At 43.3% G+C, this 13538-nt stretch overlaps 1 pseudogene; it reads left to right on the plus strand.

The window, feature by feature from the left end:
* Positions 1-9253: 9253 nt before the first annotated feature.
* LOC123040673 (UDP-glucosyltransferase 29-like) lies at positions 9254-10642 on the plus strand (annotated as a pseudogene).
* The last annotated feature ends 2896 nt before the right edge of the window (positions 10643-13538 follow it).

The following is a 13538-nucleotide window of genomic DNA, read 5'->3' on the forward strand; positions in this document are numbered from 1 at the left end:
CATGGCATTCTGAGGACTTTTATTTTCGGGATATTTTTGTATTGCACGGATAAGTCAGGAAACAAACAGAAAAATATTATTTTACTTTATTTCTACTAAATAACAAAAAATATAAAAAGGGTACAGAAAGTTGTGCTTCTAGTTTCATCCATCTCGTGATCATCAAAAAGAATCCACTAACAAGGTTGATCAAGTCTTGTTAACAAACTCATTCCGAATAATCCCGGAACCGGAGAAATTTCGAATAACACTAAGTTACCTCAACGGGATATGAAAATCCCCAACAATAAGAATATCATACTTTTTCTTGACAGTAGGGAGAGGAAATTCGGAACCTCCAAATATAATCGATGGAACTTTTCCAATAGAGTTGATACTATAAACTTGAGGTCGTTTCCTCGGAAAGTGTACCGTGTGCTCATTGCCATTAACATGAAAAGTGACATTGCCTTTGGTGCAATCAATAACGGCCCCTGCAGTATTAAGGAAAGGTCTTCCAAGAATAATAGACATACTATCATCCTCGGGAATATCAAGAATAACAAAGTCTGTTAAAATAGTAACGTTTGCAACTACAACAGGCACATCCTCACAAATACCGATAGGAATAGCAGTTGATTTATCAGCCATTTGCAAAGATATTTCAGTAGGTGTCAACTTATTCAAGTCAAGTCTACGATATAAAGAGAGAGGCATAACACTAACACCGGCTCCAAGATCACATAAAGCAGTTTTAACATAACTTCTTTTAATGGAGCATGGTATAGTAGGCACTCCAGGATCTCCAAGTTTCTTTGGTATTCCTCCCTTAAAAAAGTATAATTAGCAAGCATGATGGAAATTTCAGCTTCAGGTATCTTTCTTTTATTAGTAATAATATCCTTCATATACTTAGCATAAGGATTTGTTTTGAGCACATCAGTTAATCACATATGCAAAAATATGGGTCTAATCATTTCAGCAAAGCGCTCAAAATCCTCATCATCCTTTTTCTTGGATGGTTCCGGAGGAAAAGGCACGGGTTTCTCAACCCATGGTTCCCTTTCTTTACCATGTTTCCTAGCAACAAAATCTCTTTTATCATAAAGTTGATTCTTTGATTGCGGGTTATCAAGATCAACAGCAGGTTCAACTTCTACATCATTATCATTACTAGGTTGAGCATCAACATGAACATTATCATTAACATTATCACTAGGTTCATGTTCGTCACCTGATTGTGTTTCAGCATCAGAAATAGAGATATCATTTGGATTCTCAGGTGGTTCAGCAATGGGTTCACTAGAGGTTTGCAAGGTCCTATCATTTTTCTTTTTCTTACTTTTAGAGGAACTAGGTATATCAATATTGTTTCTCTAAGAATCTTGCTCGATTCTCTTAGGGTGGCCTTCAGGATACAAAGGTTCCTGAGTCATTCTACCAGTTCTTATCCACTCTAGCAGCATAATCATTTTTTCTTACTATTCATTTCATCAAGCACTTCTTTCTGAGCTTTAAGTACTTGTTCTACTTGAGTGGTAACCATAGAAGCATGCTTGCTAACAAGTTTAAGTTCACCTCTAATACCAGCCATATAATCACCCAAGCGTTTAATCGTAAAGGTATTCTGTTTTAATTGTCTACCAAAATAAGCATTAAAGTCGTCTTGCTTAAACATAAAGTCATCAAACTCATCCAATCACTGACTAGCAATTTTAGTAGGGGGGGGGGGCTTCAGATTTATCATATCTATAGAGAGAATTTACCTTTACTACCTGTGTCAGGATATCGGGAGGTTCTTCATTAAATAAGTAATTGAGATCATATACTTCTTCCACAGGCGGTAAATTAAGACCATGTATTTCTTCAATAGGAGGTAAATTCTTAACATCTTCGGCTTTAATACCTTTTTCTTTCATAGATTTCTTTGCCTCTTGCATATCTTCGGGACTGAGAAATAAAACACCTCTATTCTTCGGAGTTGGTTTAGGAATAGGCTCAGTAATTGGCTCAGAAACTGGCTGAGGAGGTAGCTCGGGAGCTGCCCAATTATTTTGATTTGCCAACATATTATTCAATAGAATTTCAGCGTCATCCGGTGTTCTTTCCCTGAAAAGAGAGCCAGCACAACTATCCAGGTAATCTCTGGAAGCATCAGTTTGTCCATTATAAAAGATATCAAATATTTCAGGTTTCTTAAGAGGATGATCAGGCAAAGCATTAAGTAGCTTGAGAAGCCTCCCCCAAGCTTGTGGGAGACTCTCTTCTTCAATTTGCACAAAATTGTATATTTCCCGCAAAGCAGCTTGTTTCTTATGAGCGGGGAAATATTCAGCAGAGAAGTAATAAATCATATCCTGGGGACTTTGCACACAACCAGGATCAAGAGAGTTATACCATATCTTAGCATCACCCTTTAATGAGAACGGAAATATCTTAAGTAAATAAAGGTAGCGCAATCTCTCATTATTAGTAAACAGGGCAGCTATATCATTTAACTTAGTAAGATGTGCCACAACAGTTTCAGATTCATAGCCATAAAAAGGATCATATTCCACCAAAGTAATTATATCTGGATCAACAGAAAAATCATAATAGTCCTGATCAGGAACACAGATAGGTGAAGTAGCAAAAGTAGGGTTGGGTTTCATTCTACCGCTAAAAGATTCTTTACTCCATTTAATTAGCAACCTCTTAAGTTCACGTCTATCCTGGCAAGCAAAAATAGCTGTAGAAGATTCAGCATCAAAAAGATAACCCTCAGGAATAGAAGGCATAGGTTCATCATCACTAACATCATCGTGTTCAGGTTCAATAATTTCTCTTTCTCTAGACCTAGCAATTTTCTCATCAAGATATTCACCAAGTGGCACAATAGTATCAAGCGTAGAAGTAGTTTCATCATAAGTATCATGCATAGCAGAAGTGGCATCATCAATAACATGCGACATATCAGAATCAATAGCAGTAGTGAGTTTAGGTGTCGCAAACTTACTCATAACAGAAGGAGAATCTAGTGCGAGGCTAGATGGCAGTCCCTTACCTCCCCTCGTAGTTGAGGGCAAAATAGTAGTTCGATCATCTTTCAAGTTCTTCATAGTGTCCAGTAGATATAAATCCCAAGTGACTCAAAGAATAGAGCTATGCTCCCCGGCAACGGCGCCAGAAATTAGTCTTGATAACCCACCAGTATAGGGGATCGCAACAGTTTTCGAGGGTAGAGTATTCAACCCAAATTTATTGATTCGACACAAGGGGAGCCAAAGAATATTCTAAAGTATTAGCAGCTGAGTTGTCAATTCAACCACACCTGGAAACTTAGTATCTGCAGCAAAGTGTTTAGTAGCAAAGTAATATGATAGTGGTGGTAACGGTAACAAAAGTAAAGACAGTAAAATTAATGTTTTGGTATTTTGTAGTGATTGTAATAGTAGCAACGGAAAAGGAAATAAGCGTAAACCAGTATATGGAAAACTCGTAGGCACCGAATTAGCGATGAATAATTATGCCGGATGTGGTTCATCATGTTGCAGTCATAACATAGGGTGACACAGAACTAGCTCCAGTTCATCAATGTAATGTAGGCATGTATTCCGTATATAGTCATACGTGCTTATGGAAAAGAACTTGCATGACATCTTTTTTCCTACCCTCCCGTGGCAGCGGGGTCCTATTGGAAACTAAGGGATATTAAGGCCTCCTTTTAATAGAGAACCAGAACAAAGCATTAGCACATAGTGAATACATGAACTCCTCAAACTATGGTCATCACCGGGAGTGGTCCCGATTATTGTCACTTCGGGGTTGCCGGATCATAACACATAGTAGGTGACTATAGACTTGCAAGATAGGATCTAGAACACACATATATTCATGAAAACATAATAGGTTCAGATCTGAAATCATGGCACTCGGGCCCTAGTGACAAGCATTAAGCATAGCAAAGTCATAGCAACATCAATCTCAGAACATAGTGGATACTAGGGATCAAACGCTAACAAAACTAACTCGATTACATGATAAATCTCATCCAACCCATCACCGTCTAGCAAGCCTACGATGCAATTACTCACGCACGGCGGTGAGCATCATGAAATTGGTGATGCAGGATGGTTGATGATGACGACGGCGACGAATCCCCCTCTCTGTAGCCCCGAACGGACTCCAGATCAGCCCTCCTGAGAGAGTTTAGGGCTTGGCGGCGGCTCTGTATCGTAAAACGTGATGATTTCTTCTCTCTGATTTTTTCTCCCCGAAAGCCAATATATGGAGTTGGAGTTGGCGTCGGAGGGCCAACAGGGGGCCCACGAGGTAGGGGGGCGCGCCCAGGGGGGGGGACGCCCCCACCCTTGTGAGCAGGGTGTGGGCCCCCTGGTCTTCTTCTTTTGCAAGGATTTTTCTTTATTTTTTCTAAGGTATTCCGTGGAGCTTCAGGACATTCCGAGAATTTTTATTTTCTGCACAAAAAACAACACCATGGCAGTTTTGCTGAAAACAGCGTCAGTCCGGGTTAGTTCCATTCAAATCATACAAGTTAGAGTCCAAAACAAGGGCAAAAGTGTTTGGAAAAGTAGATACGACGGAGACGTATCAATCAGCTATTGGGCCAAGTTGGGCCTGAGATTGATAGGGTCGGTGCGGAATCGGACATGACTGGGTATGTGGCCCAGCATGCGATACACGTAATGGAGACTTCTTACGTGATTTCTGCTTCATTGCGATACGATCATCTGGATAGAGAGATCGCTCCGCCTCTACCCCAGACCGCTAGGGTTTGTCAAACAGCTATTCCCAGTTTCCCTTCGCTCGGTGTCGGGCGCGCCGCAAGGAGAACCAGCCCGCCGGGTGCACCGTCCGCCATGGCGGGGAGTGGAAACCAGTGGCTAACCAAGCAAGGGGCTGCGCCCCCGGCCCCAGCTCCAGCGAGAACTAACATGGCCCCGTCCCCGGGCCAGGCCGCCGTGAGTCAGCCGGAGGCGCCGACTGGCCAGGTCGCCGGGCGGGGTGGCGACCATCTTGCTAGGCAGAGCGACTCCCAAGCTGCCAGGCAGGACAGCGCCAAGTCGCCGGGCGGGGCAATGTCCCTGGTAGTGATGGCTATGGCGGCGGTGGCCGGAACTACGGTGGTGAAGGCTTCCGTTTCAACCGATATGGGCAGTGGGGTGATGACGGATATGATGCATACGGCAAGGGTCAACACCGTGGTTCTTCGTTGGGCGGTGGACGTGGCTCTGGATGGTACAATGGCGGCGGACCGGGATGCGGTTTTCAAGGACCTCCCAGCAACTTTGTCGACGGGGTGGCTGGCCAAACCAACTGGTATAACCGGGGAGCTCACCGTACTTTCCGAGGCAGGAGAGGAGGGGGTCAGCGCCCGCCTCCATCATGGCCTCCTCCACGGCCTGTTGCTACGGCCGCAGTGGCACATGCCGAACCTACTGCTATGATGCAGACGGCTGCACCTGCTCTTCCCGAGGTGGCTGTAGACATAGTCCGGGCATTGGCGGTTGTTAAGGTTGGTGACGGAGGTTCTGAGAAGGTTCCGGACAAACGGGATGGTGAAAATTTATAAAAGTGGGCTATTAAGAAGAAGAAGTTACCGTGTTATAGATGTGGCGAGCCGGGGCATTTTGTGGCAGAGTGTACCACAGAATTATGTGATTATTGTTGTAGATCGCGACATGCGACCGATGAGTGTTGCTACCTCTTGAGCATGCGTTGGTTTTTCCCTTGAAGAGGAAAGGGTGATCCAGCAAAGTAGCGTAAGTATTTCCCTCAGTTTTTGAGAACCAAGGTATCAATCCAGTAAGGCTCCACGCAAAGTAAAGAATGCAAAATAAAGTAGACTGAAAACTTATATGATGAAAAATAGACCGGGGGCCATAGGTTTCACTAGTGGCTTCTCTCAAGATAGCATAAGTATTACGGTGGGTGAACAAATTACTGTCGAGCAATTGATAGAAAAGTGCATAGTTATGAGAATATCTAGGCATGATCATGTATATAGGCATCACGTCCGCAACAAGTAGACCGACTCCTGCCTGTATGTACTACTATTACTCCACACATCGACCGCTATCCAAAGTGAATCTAGAGTATTAAGTTCATAAGAACAGAGTAACACATTAAGCAAGATGACATGGTGTAGAGGGATAAACTCAAGCAATATGATATAAACCCCATCTTTTTATCCTCGATGGCAACAATACAATACGTGCCTTGTTGCCCCTGCTGTCACTGGGAAAGGACACCACAAGATTGAACCCAAAGCTAAGCACTTCTCCCATTGCAAGAAAGATCAATCTAGTAGGCCAAACCAAACCAATAATTCGAAGAGACTTGCAAAGATAGCCAATCATACATAAAAGAATTCAGAGGAGATTCAAATATTTCTCATAGATAAACTTGATCATAAACCCACAATTCATCGGATCTCGACAAACACACCACAAAAAGAGTTACATCGAATAGATCTCCAAGAAGATCGAGGAGAACTTTGTATTGAGATTCAAAGAGAGAGAATAAGTCATCTAGCTAATAACTATGGACCCGAATGTCTGTGGTAAACTACTCACAACTCATCGGAGAGGCCTTGGCAATGATGTAGAAGCCCTCCGTGATTGATTCCCCCTCCGGCGGAGCGCTGGAAAAGGCCCCAAGATGGGATCTCATGGGTACAAAAGGTTGTGGTGGTGGAATTAGGTTTTCATGGTGCTCCTAGATGTTTTCGGGGTACATAGATATATATAGGCGAAGGAGGTCGGTTAGGGGAGCCATGAGGGGCCCACGAGGCATGGGGAGCCCCCCTAGGGTGCGCCGAACACCCTTGTGGCCGCCTCGGCTGCTTCTTGACGTCCACTCCAAGTCTCCTGTATTGCGTTTGTTCCATAAAGATCGCTCCCAAAGGTTTCATTCTATTTGGACTCCGTTTGATATTCCCTTTCTTCGAAACATTGAAATAGGCAAAAAAATAGCAATTTGGGCTAGGCGTCCGGTTAGTAGGTTAGTCCCAAAAATGATATAAAAGTGTATGGTAAAGCCCATAAACATCCAAAACAGATAATATAATAGCATGGAACAATCAAAAATTATAGATACATTGGAGACGTATTAAGCATCCCCAAGCTTAATTCTTCCTCGTCCTCGAGTAGGTAAATGATAAAAGTAGAATTTTTGATGTGGAATGCTACCTAGCATATTTTTCAATGTAATTTTCTTTATTGTGGCATGAATGTTTAGATCCAAATGATTCAAAATAAAAGTTCATATTGACATAAGAATAGTAATACTTCAAGCATACTAACAAGTAATCATGTCTTCTCAAAATTACATGGCTAAAGAAAGTTTATCCCTACAAAATCATATAGTTAGGCTATGTTTCATTTTCATCACACAAAATACTCCCATCATGCACAACCCCGGTTTCAGCCAAGCAACTAGTTCATACTTTTTAACACGCTTCAGCTTTTTTCAACTCTCATGCAATACATGAGCGTGAGCCATGGATATAGCACTATGGTGGAATAGAATATAATGATGGAGGTTGTGTGGAGAAGACAAAAAAGGAGAAAGTCTCACATTAACGAGGCTAATAAACGGGCTATGGAGATGCCCATCAATTGATGTCAACATGAGGAGTAGGGATTGCCATGCAACAGATGCACTAGAGCTATAAATGTATGAAAGCTCAACAAAAGAAACTAAATGGGTGTGCATCCAACTTGCTTGCTCACGAAGACCTAGGGCATTTTGAGGAAGCCCATCTTTGGAATATACAAGCCAAGTTCTATAATGAAAAATTCCCACTTAGTATACAAAAGTGACAAAATAAGAGACTCTCTATCATAAAGATCATGGTGCTACTTTGAAGCACAAGTGTGGAAAAAGGATAGTAACATTGTCCCCCCCTTTTTTTGGGCCTTTTTTTGGCCTTTTTATTTAGCCTTTCCTTTTTTATTTTTCCTTTCCTTTTTAAGGGACAATGCTCTAATAATGATGATCATCACACTTCTATTTATTTACAACTCATGGATTACAACTCGATACTAGAACAAGATATGAATCTATATGAGTGCCTCCGGCGGTGTACCGGGATATGCAATGAGTCAAGAGTGACATGTATAAAAAAGTATGCATGGTGGCTTTGCCACAAATATGATGTCAACTACATAATCATGCAAAAGCAATATGACAATGATGGAGCATGTCATAATAAACAGAACGGTGGAAAGTTGCATGGCAATATATCTCGGAATGGCTATGGAAATGCCATAATAGGTACGTATGGTGGCTGTTTTGAGGAAGATATAAGGAGGTTTATGTATTATAGAGCGTATCGTATCACGGGGTTTGGATGTACCGGCGAAGTTTGCACCAACTCTCAAGGTGAGAAAGGGCAATGCACGGTACCGTAGAGGCTAGCAATGATGGAAGGGTAAGAGTACGTATAATCCATGGACTCACATTAGTCATACAGAACTCATATAATTATTGCAAAACTTTTATTAGACCTCGAAGCAAAGTACTACTACGCATGCTCCTAGGGGAAGGGTTGGTAGGAGTTAACCATCGCGCGATCCCGACCTCTACACATAAGGAAGGTAATCAAAAGAGCACTCCATGCAACAAATTTGTTACACAACTTTTACCATACGTGCATGCTATGGGACTTGCCAACTTTAATACAAGTATTTCTCAATTGCATAATTACCCAACTAGCATGACTCTAACATTATCACCTTTATATCTCAAAACAATTATCGAGCATCAAATTGATCATAGTATTCAATTCAGTTCCTATGATAGTTTTTATTATACCCAACTTGGATGCTCATCATATTAGGACAAATTTTATAACCATAGCAAATACCATGCTGTTCTAAAAGACTCTCAAAATAATATAAGTGAAGCATGAGAGATCAATAATTTCTACAAATAAAACCACCGCCGTGCTCTAAAAGATATAAGTGAAGAACATAGAGTAAAACTATCTAGCTCAAAAGTTATAAGTGAAGCACATAGAGTATTCTAATAAATTCTGAATCATGTGTGTCCCTTCCAAAGGGTGTGTATAGCAAGAATGATTGTGGTAAACTAAAAAGCAAAGACTCATATCATACAAGACGCTCCAATAAAAACACATATCATGTGATGAATAAAAATATAGCTCCAAGTAAAGTTACCGATAGACGAAAGATGAAAGAGGGGATGCCTTCCGGGGCATCCCCGAGCTTAGGCTTTTGGTTGTCCTTGAATTTATTGGGGTTCCATGGCCATGGCGCAGGCGGAGCGCGACTGCATGCGTGTGGTCATATTACCATGGCTGGCGCACGACCACATCAACCCGTACCTCGAGCTGGCCAAGCGCCTCGTTGCCGCCAGCCCCGACGACCACCACCTCGACATCATCGTGCACCTAGTCTCCATCCCGGCCAACCTCGCGCCCCTCGCGCACCACCAGACGGACAGGGTCAGGCTCGTCGAGATCCACCTCCCGGTGATCCCCGGCCTCCCGCCCTCGCTGCACACCATCAAGGGCCTCCCCGCGCACCTCATGCTGGCTCTCAAGCGTGCCTGCGACCTCGCCGCACCGCGCTTCGGTGCGCTCCTCGACGAGCTTTGCATGGACTTTGTCGTCTACGAATTCCTCCAGCCGTGGGCGTCGCTCGAGGCCGTGGTGCGCGGCGTGCCTGCCATGCACTTCAACACCTTCAGCGCCGCCGCCAAGGCATTCGTTGTCCATTGCCTCAAGACTGAACGGGCCCCCACCGCCTTCCCGTCCGAGACCATCAGCCTCAGCAGCGCCGAGGAGGACGCCAAGTACACGTCGCTGCTAGTCTCCCGCGGCGATGGCACAACCTAGACTCCCAAGCGCGACCGCCTGCTGCTCAGCGTGGAGCGCTCCTCCGGGTTCGTGGCCATCAAGACGTGCACCGACATCGAGCGCAAGTACGTTGACTACCTGTCCCAGCTCCTGGGCAAGGAGGTCGTGCCCACCGGCCCGTTGCTCGGGGACTCTGCTGGCTCCGAGGGGAAGCGCGACGACGACCGCATCATGAGGTGGCTCGACGGCAAGGAGCCGGGCTCCGTGGTGCTCGTCTCCTTCGGCAGCGAGTACTTCATGTTAGACTGCCAGATGACGCAGATGGCGGTTGGGCTGGAGCTCATCAAGGTGCCCTACCTGTGGGTGGTGCGGTTCCCGAACGCAGAGGACGACGCCCGCGGCGTGGCGAGGTCCATGCCGTGGGGGTTCAAGTCGGCGCGCGGGCTGGTGGTGGAAGGGTGGGCGCCGTAGTGGCGCGTCCTGTCGCACCAGTCCTGCGGGGCGTTCCTAACCCACTGCGGGTGGAGCTCGATGCTGGAGTCGATGGCGGTGGGGGTGCCGATGGTGGCGCTGCCGCTACACATCGACCAACCGCTGAATGCCAACCTCGCGCTGGAGGTGGGCGTGGCGGCCGCACGCGTGAAGCATGAGCAGTTCGGGGAGTTCCAGGCGGAGGCAGTCCGCGTGGCCATGACCGGGGAAGAAGGTCTGGCGGCGAGGCACCGTGCGAGGGAGCCGCGGGAGGTGGTGGCGCGGAACAATAACAACGACCGGCAGATTAGAAGGCTGCTCCAGAGGATGGCGCGACTCTGTGGCAAGGGTCAGATCGATCTAAATTAATAAAGCCCAGCCAAATTAGTGAGCTTTTAAAGGATGGTCTATGGTTGTATCTACGTCCTATATAAAAATATTTTTTATATATAATTTTTTCTATGGAGCTAGCACAACAGTCCTTGTCAATTTCAGACTTGCTCAAACACCAGAAGATGGCAGTACAATCAGAGTGTGGACTTTGTGGCTCTGAAGATTCCTGACGGCATTCTTTGATGGAGTGTAACATGGTACGCCGCGTTTGGGCATTAGAGGATATGGTAAGGTTATGATGCAGTGTAAACAACCAGATGCAAAATGCTTCATTTTCTCATTGATGGAGTCTATACCGCATGAGGATTTCATCAAGATGCGTGTAACACTATGGATAATTTGGCATGCTCGGAGAAAGGCTATCCATGAGAATGTATTTCAGGGGGCCATTTTGTCAAGAATTATCTAAGGGAGCTTCAAATTTGCAAACCCTTAAAGCAATATGCAGTTGTTCAAACACCTATGAGACAATATCCCAAGTGGATCCCGCCGACTGCAGAAACTGCAAAAATTCGTGTTGATGGTGTCACGTCATGCGATGCAATGGAAGGGACTTACAACACAGTTTGCAGGGATTTCATTGGAATATATCTAGGCTTTCTAGCGATAAAATGTCAAGGTGTGACTGGCCCAGCATCATTGGAGGCTTTAGCTTATCGACAAGCGCTCTCACTTGCTCTTGACTTATCACTTGCAGACATACAGGTAGCTTCAGACTGTTAAGGTGTGATCAAAGATATCCATGAAAATATGGGTGGACTACACTCTAGCATTATCATGGAGAACAATCTTACATCTCAACGGTTCTCTCATTGTTCTTTCATCTTCGAAGGAAGAGAAACTAATCTTAAGGCACATAGGCTCGCTAAACATACTCTATGCCTTTCTTTAGGATGCCATACGTGGCTCCTTAATCCCCCGGATCTACTTCTATTTCTATGAACTTTTAGGAGTGTGTTTAGACTAAAAAAATCATCATATATGAAATGTTTCTCAGGAAAAAATCCTATATGAAAACTTTCTTGAAAAAAACATCTACTATGTGAAAAAAGAGTTTCTGAAAGAAAAAATTATATGAAAAAATAGTAATTAAATGAGAAGTCAAAAAATCTGAATATATTTTTGAAATAAACTTGACCTTCATTGTATTCGTGATTTTTTTTCTAATAAACACCTTTGACTTCTTTTAAAAACAATATTTTTTTCAGCCAAAATAGTGTTAATAATGACCTATAATAGCAAATATTTTTTGTTTTTTGTTTTTGCCTTGAAGTCAACGCTAGTTTTTCACTAGTGAAAATTCCCAAATTCTAGAAAGTGCAGCTGCGCTTTTCCATCGTTGCGAGCGCATGCGGTCTTAGCCATTCGATTGAGGAGTCTGAATTAAAACCAAACCAATTATGCAGCTCACGTCACATAGAAGAATTAACGTGCAGGAAAAGCACCTGGTCCTACGTATGCCTCCAGCCCGTGATTTCTTAGCAACATCGCACGTGCATGCATTTATTCGGGGTTTCAAAAAAGTTGAAAATCCGTAACTTCTGATTTGAGCGTTGGAATTTAAATCCGCTTTCATGGTTGTGTTTCTCGTGATAAATTCTTCAAAAATAGATCCCATATGGGTATGTTTTGACAAACTTTTAGTTTGAGCAACTTTGGGTGCTACGGAGACAATTTTAGTGATATAGGAAAGCAACTTTTTGTTACTGTGTGTAGTATGACTTCCTATCATCGAAAATCAGTGTGAAGCTGCCTACCGTTACTACCATGGTAACTAGTTTCACCTCTAATTTCCTACATAGCTAGAAAGTATTCTATGGTAATTAGTTTTGCCTCCAATTTGATAGTATTGTAGGTAACCTAGTTTCCGAGGTAGGCTAACATTATCCTAAGTTGCCTTTCATGACTAGAGAATAGCTTAACATCATCCTTCGTTGCGTACAACACTTTTCAGTATGGTAAGCAACTTAGTTTCATAGATAGGCAACTTAGTAACACTGATGGGCAACTTTCAAGGTATTATAGGAAACTAAAATAGCAATGGCAGGCAACTAAGTATCACCTGTAGGTAATCTCAGAGTGTTTGTAGGCAACTTAGAGAAAGCAATGATAAGCAACTTTTCACACTATTGTAGGCAACTATTTTACAAAATTAGGCAACCGAGTTGTAATTGTAGGCAACTAAGTATCACCGATAGGCAACTTTAGAGTGTTTGTACGCAACTTCAAGAAAGCAATGATAAACAACTTCACACTATTGCAGGCAACTATTTTACAAAATTAGGAAACTGAGTTGTAATGTAGGCAACTAATTACAAATAGCGGGCAACTAAGCGTCAACAATAGGCAACTGAGCAACAATGATAGGAAAGCTGAAAAAATTCACAGGTACACATAGTGTTGTGAAGTTGCTTGTATTTGGCACTAAATGTGCCTCATGTTTTGTGTGTGTTTTCTCGTTTTGATACAAACCAATCTAATAGGCAGTTCTACTATGCCAAAAAGAAGAAGTTGCTTCCCTATAAAACTAAAGTTGCCTCCATTGCACCTAAAGTTGCTCCAAAAAAAGTTCGATGAACCTATCCATATGGGATCTAGTTATGAAGAACTCGTCATGAAAAACCCAGCGGTGAAAACGGATCTGAATTTTGGTGCTCGAATCAAAATTTATGGCTTTTAAAAAGGATCTTGGCTGATTTCCTTTCTAGACCTTTGTTTATTACAGAATCACGCAGTCATGCGGCAGACCAGGTGGTTTCCTTCCTAAAAGGGAAAATGTGCCCGATTACACAAACAAGCACCGGTGCGCTCCCTAGCCTCATCCGTGAAAATTTATATACCGGTGCAAAATAATGTCAAGTTTATTCTAAAA

The sequence above is a fragment of the Triticum aestivum genome, chromosome 2B (genome assembly GCF_018294505.1).
Source record: "Triticum aestivum cultivar Chinese Spring chromosome 2B, IWGSC CS RefSeq v2.1, whole genome shotgun sequence".
NCBI classification, from domain to species: Eukaryota; Viridiplantae; Streptophyta; class Magnoliopsida; order Poales; family Poaceae; genus Triticum; species Triticum aestivum.